Genomic DNA, 15,459 nt, shown 5'->3' on the forward strand with positions numbered 1-15,459 from the left:
CCGCGGTCCTGTAAATTTTACGTTGGTCACCAGGGGAGACAGCAGCAGCATGACAGACTGCCTTCAGCCAGCCTCTGGGTCCCTTTGCTGTATCCTGCCTCCTCTGATGCAATTTTATGTGGGCAGGACGAAGCAGAGGGCAGCCTGTCATATTGCTGCTGCCAGTGACTGACGTAAACTTTACAGGACTGCAGAGGAGAGAGGTGAGGAAACAGTGCTGGACCCATGAGGAGGGGAAAGAGAGACTGGACCAGGAGGTGCAGATGCCAGTCCAAGGGAGGAAGATATGTTGAACCCATGGTGGGGGGGAGGAAAGAAGGGGAGGGTGCTGGAAGCGATGCAAAGGGAGGCACCGCCAAAGCAAGTGGACTCAGGCTGCCACTATCCCTTGAGCTGGCCCTGATCATGTTTATGGGATATTCATGATGAGTTTGCATGAGATAGATTTGCATACAATCGTAAACAGAGAATTTCTGATTCTTTTCAAGGCACATTTGAGGCGTCACAAAGAGATACACGACCGAGTGGAAAACTACACTCCTCGCCAAAGGAAGTTGCGGAATCTGATTATCGAGGATGAAAAGGTTGTGTTTGTGTCAGTACAGACTCAGCCCGAACTGGAAGTGGGCTCTGCTGAAGTCATAGTTGAATCTGTCAATGCCAGCTCTCTGCCTGAAGAGCTCCCAGACCAGAGAATCTGTACAAATGAAACCTTTCCCGATGTTATCGAACAGTCTCTAATCATCACAGCAACAACCATTTCAACCAACTGACATGCGGCTTGGGGCAACTGCCTGTACACCTGTGAATAATACCTGTCAGGTCACTGTTGAAAAGGACATCTACATTTACTGGTGACTGTTTAAATCCCCTGAGTACATTTTCCACAGCACTGTAGCGATAATGCTGCTGCAGAGTCTTAGACCACCCTGGCACTAGCTGGGGCAGAGCATGGATGTTGCGAATAGTTTGCAACATTCAGCCTATCCAGATAGTCTTGGTGCTGTCCTAAATTGGTCGACATAGTTAAGTGGAGTGATTTACGAGAGCTATCAGGCTAGCGGCTGTGTGTCACCAACTATCCCATCCCGCCTATCCATATGGCTGTTCATGTATATTCAGTGCCACCACTGGTGGTGAATATACATAAACGGGTCAAGTTTCAGCCTGCCATGGTGAGCGTTATTTAGCGCTGACCATTGCAGGCACAATGAGCCCTGGATATCCAATGCTATCATGAAGGTCTGATCGAGCATCCCCACCTCGTAGATTCCTGGTGGTCTAGTGGGATCTTATAGTCAGGAGCAATTCCCACTCACTCCTGCCTGTCATTGCTCCTTTCACAAAATGGCCACCACGAGCTCTTTCCCATAGGACCCCATGTGGGGTGGAAGGGGGCTTGGTTGACCCTTCATGAGGTCAGGGGGCACCAGTAAACCTGATGTCACTACCTGGAAGTTAACCAGGCACCAGCCAGTATTCAGACTGGTGCCCATTAGCTCAACAGCCTTTTGCTATCCTAATTTATCTGCTTATTTAGCTGGTTAGCAAGCTGAATGTCACCACTATCCAGTTAAATATCGGCTCTGCTTGGACCGTCCCAGCACAAACTGGACAGTACAGGGTTGGTTAGTACAAATGTTCAGCAACTCTGTACAGTTAAGTACACTGAATATCTGCGGTTAATCAGGAACAACAACTTTACCAGACAGGAGGCTGTCCTGGCCAGTTAAATCACTTTGAAAATTGACCAAGGATGGTGATTTATTTTTTAAAAAAAGGGCTGACTGCAGGGTTTAAATGTTGACTGGTAAAATGTTTCTTTGGCTTTGAAGCAGTGTGTGACAATGAACTTGTCATTTTCAGAATGTAGTATGGTAGCTGATTATAATGTTATTTATACTATCTTTTCTAAATAAACTCAGCCTTACAGTTGTCTTTCAGGGAGATTCAATTAATATATTGTCAGTCTGTGGAACTGTTGAAACAGGATAAGGGAAAGTGTAAGGACTATGTGGGTTCTGGCATTTATAAGGCAACAACGATCAGTTACAGATGAAAATCTTTAATTGGGCTGTACTTGCATTTTCATGTTTAGTGTGCCAGCTTGATTGCATCATCTCTGAAATTGCTATCTTCAGTTTTACATATAGAAGAGTTAACCTGGAGAGGAAGTGCGTCTTAACCTCTTGAATAAATCAGTCTCGGGCACTCTCATGCCAGTTCAAATCCTTTTCCACCAACCTTGGGCAAGTTACTACAGTGGCAGTTCTACATCTGGGCATCACCTTTTAGGCGTCCCAAGGATGTGTGGGAGGAGCCTTTCTGGGCTCCGTTACACAATACTAGCATTTGTGTGACTGCAGTTACACAGCCATAGTCCTGGCATAACTGCGGGCTCCTAAATGCAGCAGGGACACACATACAGTACTCTGCAAGTTATGTGTGTAAGTTGGAGCCCCGCCCACCCCTATGCCCCCTTGAATTGCTACCATGGTGTGGTAAAAGTGGTACCAAGACACTTATAGAATATAGTGTAAGCTGGTGCCTAAAGGTAGGCGCCAACGGTTGTGCCAAGTCAATGGCAGTCCTAAACTGTTGCACCTAAATACGCATAACTTATAGAATACTATATCTCAGAGACACATCCATGTTTACAGCCCACGCACTTATGCACTAAGGGGGTCCCTTTTACACAAGGGTAGAGTGCACTAAATGCGACCCTACCACAGTCAGTAGTTCTGAAGTTGGCGCACACACAGTTTCCAGTGGTAGAAAATAATTTTCTACCATGGGGGGCATTCCCAGCAGTAATCACCAGCGCTGCCACATTGCCGTGCGCTGTCTGATTATCACACAAATAGCGCATGAGCCCTTACTGCCTTCTTAAATAGGTGACAGTAAGGGCTCAGGCAGTAAATAGCCAGGTACTAATTTTAATATTAGCTCAGGGCCATTTACTGCCTGATTTTATAAAAGGCTTTTTTTTCGCTGCAGTAAAAAATGGCCAGCGTGCGCCAAAACTAGCCACAGACCACTTTTACTGCGGTTTAGTAAAAGGACTCCTAAGCGATTTGGTGTTTGTTTTATAGCACAGCACTTGTGCCAATGCTGAGGAGTGGCCTAGTGGTTAGGGTGGTGGGACTCTGGTCCTGGGGAACTGAGTTCAATTCCACTTCAGGCAGCTCCTTGTGACTCTGGGCAAGTCACTTAACCCACAATTGCCCCATGTAAGCCGGCCGCATTGAGCCTGCCATGAGTGGGACAGAGTGGGGTACAAATGTAACAACAAAAAAATTTTGTGACACACCTATTTACACAATGGTGGGTGTAAATGACTCCTAAATTTAGGAGCCATTATATGTGCTGTCACTAAAAAGTGCTTAGGCTTTCTGGGCCATTTATGTGTGCAAGTACTGGGATTTTATACATTTACTAGTAAAAAAAAAAAGGCCCATTTCTGACAAATGAAACGGGCGCTAGCGAGGTTTTCCTCAGAGTGTGTATGTTGAGAGTGAGAGAGACAGAGTGAGCCCCCACCCCACTCTCTCTGGTCTCAGGACTGCCTCCAGCCATCCATGTCCAGCGACCCTTCCCCCCCCACCCCCCCCCCCCCCCAGCAGCTGCCCATGTCCAGCGACCCGCTCCCCCCCCCCCCCCCCCCCCAGCGCATCAAACTCCCTCACCACCCGCAGCTGCCAGTGGTAACGCTGGCTGGCCACTGCTGCTTTCCCCTGTTGAGCAGCAGCGGCCGCTATAAAAAGAAAAGAAAATTATGAATGTTTTTAAACTAGAGAGCTGAACGGGATGTGCAGGATTCCCGCAGGGACGGAGGCAGTTCCTGTGGGGATGGAAGCAGGTCAGCGAGATTCCTGTGAAAGTATAAGCTGCACCTGCCTTTCATCTACCGCATACCAAGTTCTTTGAGTGCTATCTCCTCCTCTTCCTCCTTGCTTTAACAGCACAAATGTGGAAAGTCTTCCATTAAGGAGGTGGTAGAGTCACAAATGATGGCAGAATTCAAAAAGGCATGAGATGAACACAAAGGATCTCTAATTAGAAAATGGAAGTTATATAAAACCTAACCTTAAATGGCTGCATGTGTGTGGATGTGTCAAGTGATGCTTAGATGGTGACTCTGGCTGTGATGAAGTAAGGCTGATTACCTGGCAGACTTGTATGGTCTGTGTCTCATATATGGCAATCTGGTTTAGGATGGGCTGGAAAAGGCTTAGCAACTTCAGTGGCTGGAATATGAGGACAGTGCTGGACAGACTTTTAGTCTGTGTCCCACAAATGAGAAGACAAATAGACTGGAGTGGGCTTTAACGGCAATTCCAGTAGTTGGAACATAAGGATAGGGCCAGATAGACTTCTGTGGTCTTTGTTCCTGAAATATGAAAAGAACGACCATAATCAAGTATATATATCACACTCGTTGATTTAATGATGAATTGATAACGAGTGTGACCATTGGGCAGAGTGGATGGACCGTTCAGGTCTATCTGCTGTCACTTACTCTGTTACTATTAATCCTCTTTGCGCCAAGGCTGGTGCACAGACCTCAGCTCTGACACATACATGAGAATCAGATGTCACCTGACCTACTGGCACATGCATGTGGCAACCTCTGAGCACACAATGCCAGTGAATCAGAGACAAATCTTACATGTGCGCACCGCAGTGTTCCAAGTTCCGGTCCTTCCTTCCCTACAGTGCTGTGGCTCAAATCCAGAGACAGACTGAGGGAGCCGACTGGAATTTTCTTTTATGTACCATTACATTTTACGGGGATGGGTAAGATTCCAGTCCCCGTGCAACTCTCTATTTTAAACCCAGCCCAAATCATTCGCAAATGCCTGAGTCTTAAAACGCAGTCTCTGCAGCCACTCCTCCTCTCGCCTGTCACGTCACTGCGCTTCTCCAGGGTCTTACTCCAGAGGCAGAGACATAGAGGCGAGAGGAGCGGCAGCTGCAGAGACTGTGTTGTAAGACTCGGGGTATTTCCCCTTCCCTTTAGCAAGTAGCTTTTTTTTTTTTTTTTCAGGTCACACAGTTCAGCTAGGCAATGCTGTAAGATCATAGCCTGTCTTATTAGAAGTTTGATTCCACAAAAGTGGGGCTGTAATTTAATTGTAGTTAACCCTGTGATTAATGCATAACTTAAAAAATGGCCAGATACAGTTGTGTTGCCTTTCTTTGGAAGCAAATTAAATATCTTTATAGATATAAAGGTAAATTGTAGGCAATACTTCTAGACTAACAATACAACTGTGACTTGTTTATACTCAAGAAGGCCATTTGACCTGCTGTAAAAGTTACGCTGTCATTCTTGTGAAAAGTTGTCTCAAAAACTATAAAATAATTTACTTTCCATGCTAGTTTTTTATAATTTCATGGTGGGCCATAGGCTGAAGTCAGGTGAGTTATTGATCCAATCAAAACTTTGGGACAGGAATTAACTGGTTCACATCCAGTTTCTGAGATGAAGATTTGGAAATGTTGATTTAGCTGGTCACATGTTTAAAACTGTAGCATAAAGGTTTCTGGCTGACCCTCTGCTGGTACTTGACAAGATTTGGTGGGTCATTGTATGCACCAGTCCCACAAAGTCAACAAAACCAAGGCAAAAGAGTGGGAAAGACTAAGGAGCTGCTGGTCAAGTCTTATTTCAGACATCCACAGGTAATACAGACCATGTCATGTTTTCTATGGATTGACATGGCCTTTTGTTCCCATTTATCTGGCACTTTCCTACATCTCTTCTTGTGTTCCCCACATTTTGGGTCACTTTTTTGTACTGGCATTCATCTTTATTGTGTTTCACTTTTATTATTATTTTTATGGGTATTTCATCTCTTACTAGTATTTATCTGTTAAGGACGCCTGAGGAAGGCACAGGCCAAAACTGAATTATACCGAGCCCTTGCATCAGTGAATGATCTCATTTTGACTGTGCATTGCTTGTGGATGCCCTGAAATAAAGACACCAGCACCTCCTTAGTCTTTCCCACTCTTTTGCCTTGGTTTGTTGACTCTGCACCTTTGCTTTTGTGACTACTCTACCTGCTTTTCTAGATACTGTCGTCACCTCTCTCCTCTTTCTGCAATCTCTTGTAGTTATAAAGGCTAACTACTTTTTCCTTACCTTTTCAGCTACTACTTTTGAGAACGAAAGCAGCCTTCTCTTTTATTTGCTTTCCTTACAAAAAGATTTGTTGCCTTTAAAATAGCTCTTTTCAGTTCTAACCACAGCTTTCCAAGTTTTTCCAGATGTTTCAATCCAGGCAACAATTTCTTGAGGTAATCCCCTCATCTGAATAAAATTAGTTTTTTTTTTTTTTTTTTGGGGGGGGGGGGGGGAGGTTAAGTCTAAAACCTTCAACTCCGAATGAACCTTCTCCACCCATATCTTAATATAAACCACACCTTCTAATGAGCACATGGATGCCACATGATCACCTACTGTAACATCAGAACACTTCCCATTAGTAAGCACTAAATCAAGCATGGCCCCAGCCTGTGTAGGTTCTATTACTAATTGCTGGAATAATTCCCTTGTACAGAAGCCAATGCATTATGTGAATTTTATTGTAAATATCAAACCTACAAAACAGAAGTACAAGCAAAATAAATACAAATGCCAATCTGGCTTTAAGAAAAAAAAAAAAAAGTACTACATCAGAATTTAAAGTATAAAATTATGCAGTTGTGCAAAACTTGAACAAAAAAGTATTCAAAAATATTTTCTAATAGAGATTGCAATCTACTGTACATGAGAATTGAGTTACATGCAGTTATGTGATGTGCAAATTAATGAAACAGTAGGTCAGATTCCATATCTGGTAAGAACATTTAGCAAAAATCTGTTCAGAGGCTTTGGATTAAGCCAATTTATGAACACAGGAAGTTTATCAACAAGCAAGACCAATTCACTTGAGAACATGCTTCCCATCCTCTGGTACATTTATCTGTTCATAACTGTACTAGAAAGTCTGCTGTGTAAACAAAGGAAAATGTTTTGGATTACTGCCCTAGTTATACTATTTTACTGACAGGCCATTTTCCCAAAATTCCCAAATCTAGTAATTTGGATGGAAAATTAGTTAATTACCTGATAATTTTCTTTCCTTTAGACCCAAAGGCTCAGTCCAGACAAATGGGTTGTGACCACCCACCAGCAGGTAGAGAGAGATACAGAACTTCATGAGTTGTGCCTCATAAGCTCCTCCACTTAGCAACCAAGCCAGTATTCGATGATAATGCAGTGAAAGTGAGACTCCAGTCTCTAGCTAGAAAAAGAACTATGACAAAAAGGGCAAAACTTGTGCCTTAGAAATAACAGAACCAGAATTCTACAAATACCCAAAATTACACAGAACCCGGCAAAAACAAAACCATCACCTGAACTGATCTTTCGGGACTAAAGGAAAAACGTATCAGGTAATTAACATAAGAAGTGGACCGCGTTCAGGCTTGCAGAAAGGCAGTAATATTTGTGTAACCCTTCTTCCTCAAATCGCACCATCTGAAGAGCCAGGCAGTAAGACCAAAGCGGGAAGGATCCTCCATAAATAGTGGATCTTTGTGCAGTAACTTTTTGTCTGTGGAAGAAGAGTCAACCAAGGAGTGATTTGAAGATGGAGGAGGTCCGCATACCAAGGACATCTAAACCAGTCCAGAGCTGCAAGAACGACCTTCCTGGGATGACACACAATCCTGTGCAATGTCCTTTCCACAAGAGGCCACTGAGGAAACACGTAAAAGAGGCCATCCGATGCCAAGGCTATACCAGTGCATCTAGTCCTAGTTAGTCTTTTCTCCCTGAAGCAGCTGTACAATCTGTGTACGTGCACACTGAATTTGGATACCATGAGGTCCAGAACAAGAAGGCCCCACTGTGTGGAAATGAGGCAAAATGCAGTCTTTTGACAGTTGCCATTCCCCGGGTCCAGAAACCCTCTGCTGAGGAAGTCAGCTTGCGAGTTCAGTGAGCCGGCTATGTGAGACGCTGAATCCAAATGTTCAATTCCACCCACTGGGCCAGAGATACATCAACAGACAAGGAAAAACAGTGTAAGACACTGTCCAAATGAATGCGCACCAGCCTCCCGCAAAGATGAGGTGCAAAGGCTAGTAGAGCTTTCCGGACAGCTCAAAGTTACAATCTGTTGATGGACCAGGAAGCCTCCACAGTGGCCCTGTACAGAGTGGTGGAGATAATGGGCTCCCCATACGAAGAGGCTGGCATCGGAGGAGAGAACACACAAACTGGTAGTCTGTAAGGGCTACCCCACCTGTGGGTAGGGAGAAGCCACCAAGTTTGACTCTGTGTTGAGGCATCCACAACACCAGCTGGTCAAGTCCGTGAGACCAGAGACCACCGGATCAACAGGGACTGTAGAGGCCACATGTAGAACTTCGCCTAAGACAGAACATCCAAAGTTGATGCTATAGAACTGAGAACCTGAGCATAATCCCAGGGCAGGGAAGCAAGAGAACCTGAGAATTTGCTGTTTGAGCTTGAGACGACTATGCTGAGGCAGGAAAACCTTCCCTGACTGGGTATTGAAGCACAATCCCAGAAACTCCAGGGTCTGAGTGGGGGTGAGATGACTTGCTGTAATTCATAACCCAACCCAGCACGGAAAGAAGAGACAGGAACAGGACTGTGTGTGTACTGCGAAGTTTCTCTTGATAAGGTCGGTGCCCAAATTAGCCAATCATCCAGGTAAGGATGTACTTGGATCCCTTGCCGGCAAAGAAAGGCTGCCACCATCATCCTAACTTTTGAAAAGGTGCGAGGAGCAGTGGTGAAGCCAAAAGGCATGGCCTTGAATTGAAAATCATCTCCCAGGATCGCAAAAAAGAGAAATTTCCTGCGAGGTGGCCAAATTGGGATATGAAAATAAGTCTCCTTGAGGTCCAATGAAGTGAGAAACTCACCTGGCTGGACCGAGATTATGACAGAACAAAGAGTCTCCATGCAGAAGTGCAGCACTCTAAGAGATTTGTCCACCCCTCTAAGATACAGAACCAGGCGAAAAAAAGTGTCTTCTTTTTTTTGGGATGACAAAACAGATGGTATATCAACCCATGCTCCTCCTCCTCTCTGCTGAAGGAACGGGCTGAATGGCTCCCAGTCACCTTAAAGAAGCTAAGATAGTTAGCACTGCCCAACTCTTTGCTGAGCTGCCACAAAGGGACAGCATGAAAAGATCTGCGAGTGGCTTTGAAAATTCTAGCTTGTAGCCATGGAGAATATGAAGGAAAGCGGAAAAAATGTCCACCTATGTAGTGAACCTTGACCCTGTCATTGCGAGGGCTGTGAAGAGGGAGAGGTTCTTGAAGTGAAAAAGGGTTTCTTGCCTCCTTGACAGGAAGGCAGAGTCTGAGGAAAGTGAGGTTTTTGAGTGGATGCACTAGCCTTCCCTGGTCTATACCTCCGCACTTATCCACACCAAAAAGAGTAGCTTCCCCCAAAGGGGCAACTTTGCCAGACGAGATTTGGATGCCACATCAGCGGCACAATGCCTCAACCATAATCAGCCTTGCACTGAAACGACCAAGGTCATTCCCTTAGCTGACGCTTGGAGAATATCAAAGAGCATCTGACAAATAGAACAACCCTGCCTCTAGGGTAGGGAGAAAGTCTGGAGGACAGTCCAATGTGGACAATTGTTGAATCCATGATAAAGAAGCCCTGGCTACAAAAGAAGAAATTGCTGCCTGAGAATTTAATGCAGCTAGTTGAAGGCAAGCTTCAAGGAAGCCTCAAGCTTGCAGTCATGCATATCCTTGAAGGTGGCACTGCATTAAATAGGGATAGAGGTACATTTAGTAACCACCATAATAAGAGCATCCACCTTAGGCAAACTGCTCTAAATCAGACAGATGGAGATACATTTTGGAAATAGCACAAGCCACCCAGAGGTTAGAATCAGAGGTCTCCCACTGAGCTGCAATAAGCTCCTGCATAGCCGAATATGGAAAGATACAGGATATCTCTTAGTACCTGACATAATAGATAGAGCAGAACCAGAGGACTGGGAAGCAGGAGAAGAAATGTTCAAAGCCCCCATGGATTTTGTGATCAACAGAGTTATCTATAGAAATCAAACAAAATAAAACATGGGAAAAGAAAATAAGATGATACCTTTTTTACTGGCCATAACTTAATACATTTCTTGATTAGCTTTCGAAGGTTGCCCTTCTTCCTCAGATCGGAAATAAGCAAATGAGGTAGCAGATAGAGACTAGGAAAGTCAGAATACACAGATAAAACCTCATCTGAGTCCTGAGGAGGAACATTCTCCAAATCCTACGAAATGGAAAGTTTGTGTTTCTTAGGAAGCTGCTCTTCAAAAGCAATGTGAGGGGGAGAAGGAGAGAGAGCTTGAGCTGACTAAAGGCCTGATGTAGTACAAGAACAAATTCAGGCGAAAACAGCATCCTGAGACACGGTAGCGGGTGAGGGACCCACTAACAAACGGCCACCGAAGCCTTGCAGAGCACAGGAGCCCCTGGCAGTGAACCCGCCAAAACCGCCCATTGGAGCAGGGCCAGATTGAAGTCTCCGGAGACGGAGTACAAACCGCCAAAGTAGGCAAAAGCAGCATGTCAACAGAAGTAAAGCAAAAAGTGTGCGGGAACCGGTAGCCAAGAGCTTACCCCCCCCCCCCCCCCCCAGCACGCACAAGACTTAATAGGCTCAGAGAATAATAAATATACTCGCAGAAAACAGCCAGCCAGTCTCGTGACCTCCAAAGGCATTGAAGCCCCACAATCTTTCCACAGCACAAGCGCTCTCAAAAAAACCACTGTGGCAGAAGATAAGGGGAAGTTCGGAAGACTGAGATAAAGAGGTAGAAAGTGGCAGCGGGGAACAGGGAGGGACCTAGACGACTAGATTTACAACTGAGGCACAGGATATTCTCAACTCAACCTGCAAGCAGGACAGGAGGCCATACAGAAGTCACCACAGCGCACAGGAACTGCTATCCTACCTGCTGGAGATAGAGAATACTGGCTTGGTTGCTAAGTGCAGGAGCTTATGAGGAACAACTCATTCTCTATCTCCACCTACTGGCATTTGGTCACAACTCATTTGTCTTGGGATGTAATGGAATACAGGATTACTCCCGCCTAACCAACCTCCACCCGCCCATTAGAAACAAAAGCTACAGCTTACATAATTTAGAATTCTCAGCAATTTTCTGCCTTAAACTCCTACTGTAATGATCTTTAAAAAAATTAATTTGAGAAAGCTACAGCTTATCCATTCTCAGCAGCTGGAAAAGAGGAGAGAACTAAGGCAAGCAAAAATATCATCTTCTTCCCATGATTGTTTTATCTTAAACATACTAAGGAGGAAGATCACACACTTCACTTGTTTCTCTATTCACTACACATCCTTTCACTCAACATCCACTTAAAGACTTGTTTACTTATGTTTAAAATCTGCACACTTTCCATTTATGGTTTAAGCCATTTACAATAAACGAGGCAGAAAATTACACCAGTTGTAGAAAGAGCTAACTACCTAAGCCATTCAAACTCTACAACACTCTTGCTAAATAGCATGCCGGAACAACAAAACATCTCATCGCCAAACCTGGGCCTAAATCAATGCTATTCTTGTGTCAGCTGCTTCAGCACATCATCTACTTCCATGGATGCTCAACAGGACAGGAAGGCATATCTGGCAGACTGCAGCACAGTGGGTTCTTGTCAGGCTGAAGAGCTGGCACATTTAAAAATTCCTTGAAGAAACATTTTAAACTCTTAAAAAGTTAGCTACACAGATACATTTAGAATTTTGTTTAAATAATCACACTTTCTTTTTTTGCCTTGGGGTTGTTTTGAATACAGTACTTTAGTCCCTGAAGGATTCTCAACTAAAGAACCAGAAACATGTGCATTAAAAAGAAGCTCTACCAATTTATAGAGCAGTAATTCTCAGACTTTCAGGTTTTCAGATTATCCTCAAATATGTATATTTGCACGTGATACATGTACTGCATACAGAAAATATCATGCTATTTAATGCAGATTCTTGAAATGCCAAGTAGCTAGGGGTCCCCCAGGTCAGGTTGGAACCACTGCTCTAGACTTCCAAAAAGTTATGGTAGAGGGAGGTTTTGGAAAGACATATTAAAAACCTATAAGCTAGCATTCTCAGATATGCAGGACCCAAGAGGCAGAACTCTGGAGTCTCAACATGTGAAGCAGTCATCAGTAAAACTAACCAAGTAGGCTTAGTACGGTCATTGTTCATCCGTAGAAATAAGCTATAAGAAACAGATCTACTTAGATATTTGGTACCTGTGACCTGAACTGGTCATGCAGAAACTGTATGGTGGGTTTGATGGATCTTAGTCTGACCCGCATGGCTATTATGATGTTCTCAAGTAGATGAGATGGTGCTGAGGGATTTATGCAAGTTAGGAACTGGGCGATATTTGGGGAGAAGGGGGAGCCTTTTCTGAGAGGATGGGCTTCAACCTTAACTAGGGCAGGGCACAAGTATTACTGTGTTGGGGCACTTGGTATAGCCATCATGTTGTGATCAAATTTGACTCAGGAACTAGAGAGAGAGGGACACACAAAGGAAACCTACTATTCCAGAATTAACTTTTAAAAGGGAGACCAATACAATGAGGAAATGGTTAGATAACAAAAAAACTAAACGCAGCTAGGAAGGTTATATCAGGCTAGAAGTTTAAAAATACCATCTTAGAAGCAGAGACCAGATGTCTACCAAATATTAACGAAAGGGAGAAGATAGGCCAACTGCTGATTGGTTAACAGCTGAGGCAAAAAAAAAAAAAAAACAACCCAAAAACCACACAAGTCAGTCAAAAGAACATTTTTTTTTTAAACAAAGAGAAGCACAGATCCAATGAAGAAACCCGATGGGGGGGGGGGGGGGGGGGGGGGGGGAGAAATATATCACAAGCACAGGCAAGTTAGATGCAAAACCTTAATAAGGCAGGCAAGGAGATTTGAAAAGAGATAGCTAGAGGGTAAAAACTCAAAGTACATTCAAAACAAGAAGACTGTAAGCGAATTGCTGAACCATTAGATGACAGAGTCTAGAAGAGGCATCTTTATTAAAAAGGGTTTGATTCTTTTTAAGTTATGATAGGAAGGGAGGTTTTGAAAGCCAGCATGGATATCTACCACTGGAGGAGTAGCCTAGTGGTTAGTGCAGCTGACTTTGGTCCTGAGGAACTGGTTTGATTCCCACTGCAGCTCGTTATGACTCTGGGCAAGTCACTAACCCTCCATTGCCCCAGGCACAAATAAGTTCCTGTATATACTATGTAAACCACTTTGAATGTAGTTGCAAAAAAAAAAAAAAACACACAGAAAGTCCCATTTTCCCTTCCCTCAGATGTAGCCTGAAAAACAGTGATGTTTAATAGCCTTTTTATATCAGCAATGCAAAAAAAAAAAGAAAAAAAAGAAAAAAAAAAGAGGATCCCACAAAAGTTCTCTCTATTTTGGCCAACAGTATTTGACCATCCATAAATCAACTTAAAATGTTGTGGTCCCCTCTGAAGGGACACCACCTGGTAGGGGTGGAGGGGCTTGTATGTTCAATGACTTAGAGGGCTATGCTGAAGGCTACCCATATCAGACAGGCCTCTGAGGAGAAACCAGACGAGTGTCCCAAACTGGGAGAGTGGCAAGATGGTGACCTGAAATTCGTATGCCCAACGGCCCAGCTGCCCTCTGAAGTTTCGTCTTCTTTACGTAAAATTTCCTCTCTGCAATTGCAGTTACCTTAACTGAGAGGAAGGGGACAACCGGCGGTCAGCCGCCGATGGCCAGCGTTTATCCCCTGAGCAACATGTGCGGGACCGCTGCGCAACGAACTGCCCACAGATGAAAGGGTTGGCAAGTCCTTTGATTAGTGCCAGCGAAGGAGTGTCGACACTCTTGGCCCTGAAAAAAAACTCCATCATCGCTCCCGAATTATTCAACCAAAGGAGTGGAGGAGTGAGTTAGAGGTATATGCTGAAACGAAGGACGTTTACAGCAGAACCCGAATCGGCGGAACCACTCCTAAACACATATGGAGAAATCAACTTGGAGTTTTGGGCTCCCGTGGAGGTTACATTGAATACCATCTGGAAGGCGCTTCGGGACCTAACAGTGGCAGTAAATAATTTTGTTTCAGATATAATTTTATTAGAGAGCTACATGGACAATTCAACTGAACCCTTAGAGTAAAAAATTGATATAACAAATGATTCTACATGAGCAAGAAGTGGTTATGATTTTGAAAATGATAATAAGACCAGAAATTTGAATAAAATTATAGATTAATAGAGACTTGGGAGAGTTCCGGGTATGATTCCTACAGTTTTCCTCAGAAATATTTCCTCAAATTATTACTTTAAAAGGAGTGAAGCCTGTGAAAACTGGGATTACTTTAATCAGTGGGATTTGAATTAGAGACGTAAGTATATGTATTGTTAAATAACTTCTGGTTTTTAAAAGAGAAGAATGTAATCAGATGTATTATTTCTAATATTGGACAATAAGTATGTTTCAATGAAATGATTTGACTATACACCCTATTGGCCTTGAAGAAGCCAACCAGATGATCAATGTGGAATAATGAATTAGACGAGTAATATCTGGGGCTAATCAGGTTAATACCACAGTTTTCTTTTCTGTTTACTGTTTAATTGATCTCCTTATCTTGTTTCACTCTCCCTATTTAGTGGTCTAAGGGAAGAGAATAGAATTACCTAACTGAAATAATTCCTACATATTACTTTCTCTGTATTTCCAGCAAGTTGTTTTTATCACTTGTAAAAATTTAAATGGTTATAAATAAATAAAATTAAAAAAAAATGTTTGTGGTGATAGGTTAAAATGCAATACAAGTGGTCTAATAAGGCTGTTACACTACATTATTCTACTGTAATGGAATGGTGAACTTTTTCATCAACAGTATAGAAACATAGGAATATGATGGCAGATAAGGGCCAAATGGATCATCCAGTCTGCCCATCCACAGTACCACTAACTCTTCCTTTCCTAAGGGATCCCATATGCCTGTCCTACAGTTTCTTAAATTCTGACACAGTCCTCGTCTCCATGACCCCCGCCATTCCACGCATCCACCACCCTTTCCATGAAAGAGTATTTTATGTTTAGAAATAGTAAGCTCAGCCCTATTCTGCAAAGGGCTTTTCCAAAATAGGATGAACGCCATTAGCAATCAAATATGTACCAAAAAATTTCAGCTTATTTTACTGTTCTTGTCTGTACAAAGTAAACCTTTAAAATTATATCTAATGTACAGTATATGTTTTAGAAGCGCTTTCCTACTCCCTCTTAGGAAATGTGAGTTACAAGTATGAAAACCTAGGGGAAAGGGAAAAGATATACATGCTTCTCCCCATCCATCCTCTTAAAAAAAAAAAAAAAAAAAAAAAGATA

The sequence above is a fragment of the Microcaecilia unicolor genome, chromosome 13, assembly GCF_901765095.1.
Source record: "Microcaecilia unicolor chromosome 13, aMicUni1.1, whole genome shotgun sequence".
In the NCBI taxonomy this organism is placed as follows: domain Eukaryota; kingdom Metazoa; phylum Chordata; class Amphibia; order Gymnophiona; family Siphonopidae; genus Microcaecilia; species Microcaecilia unicolor.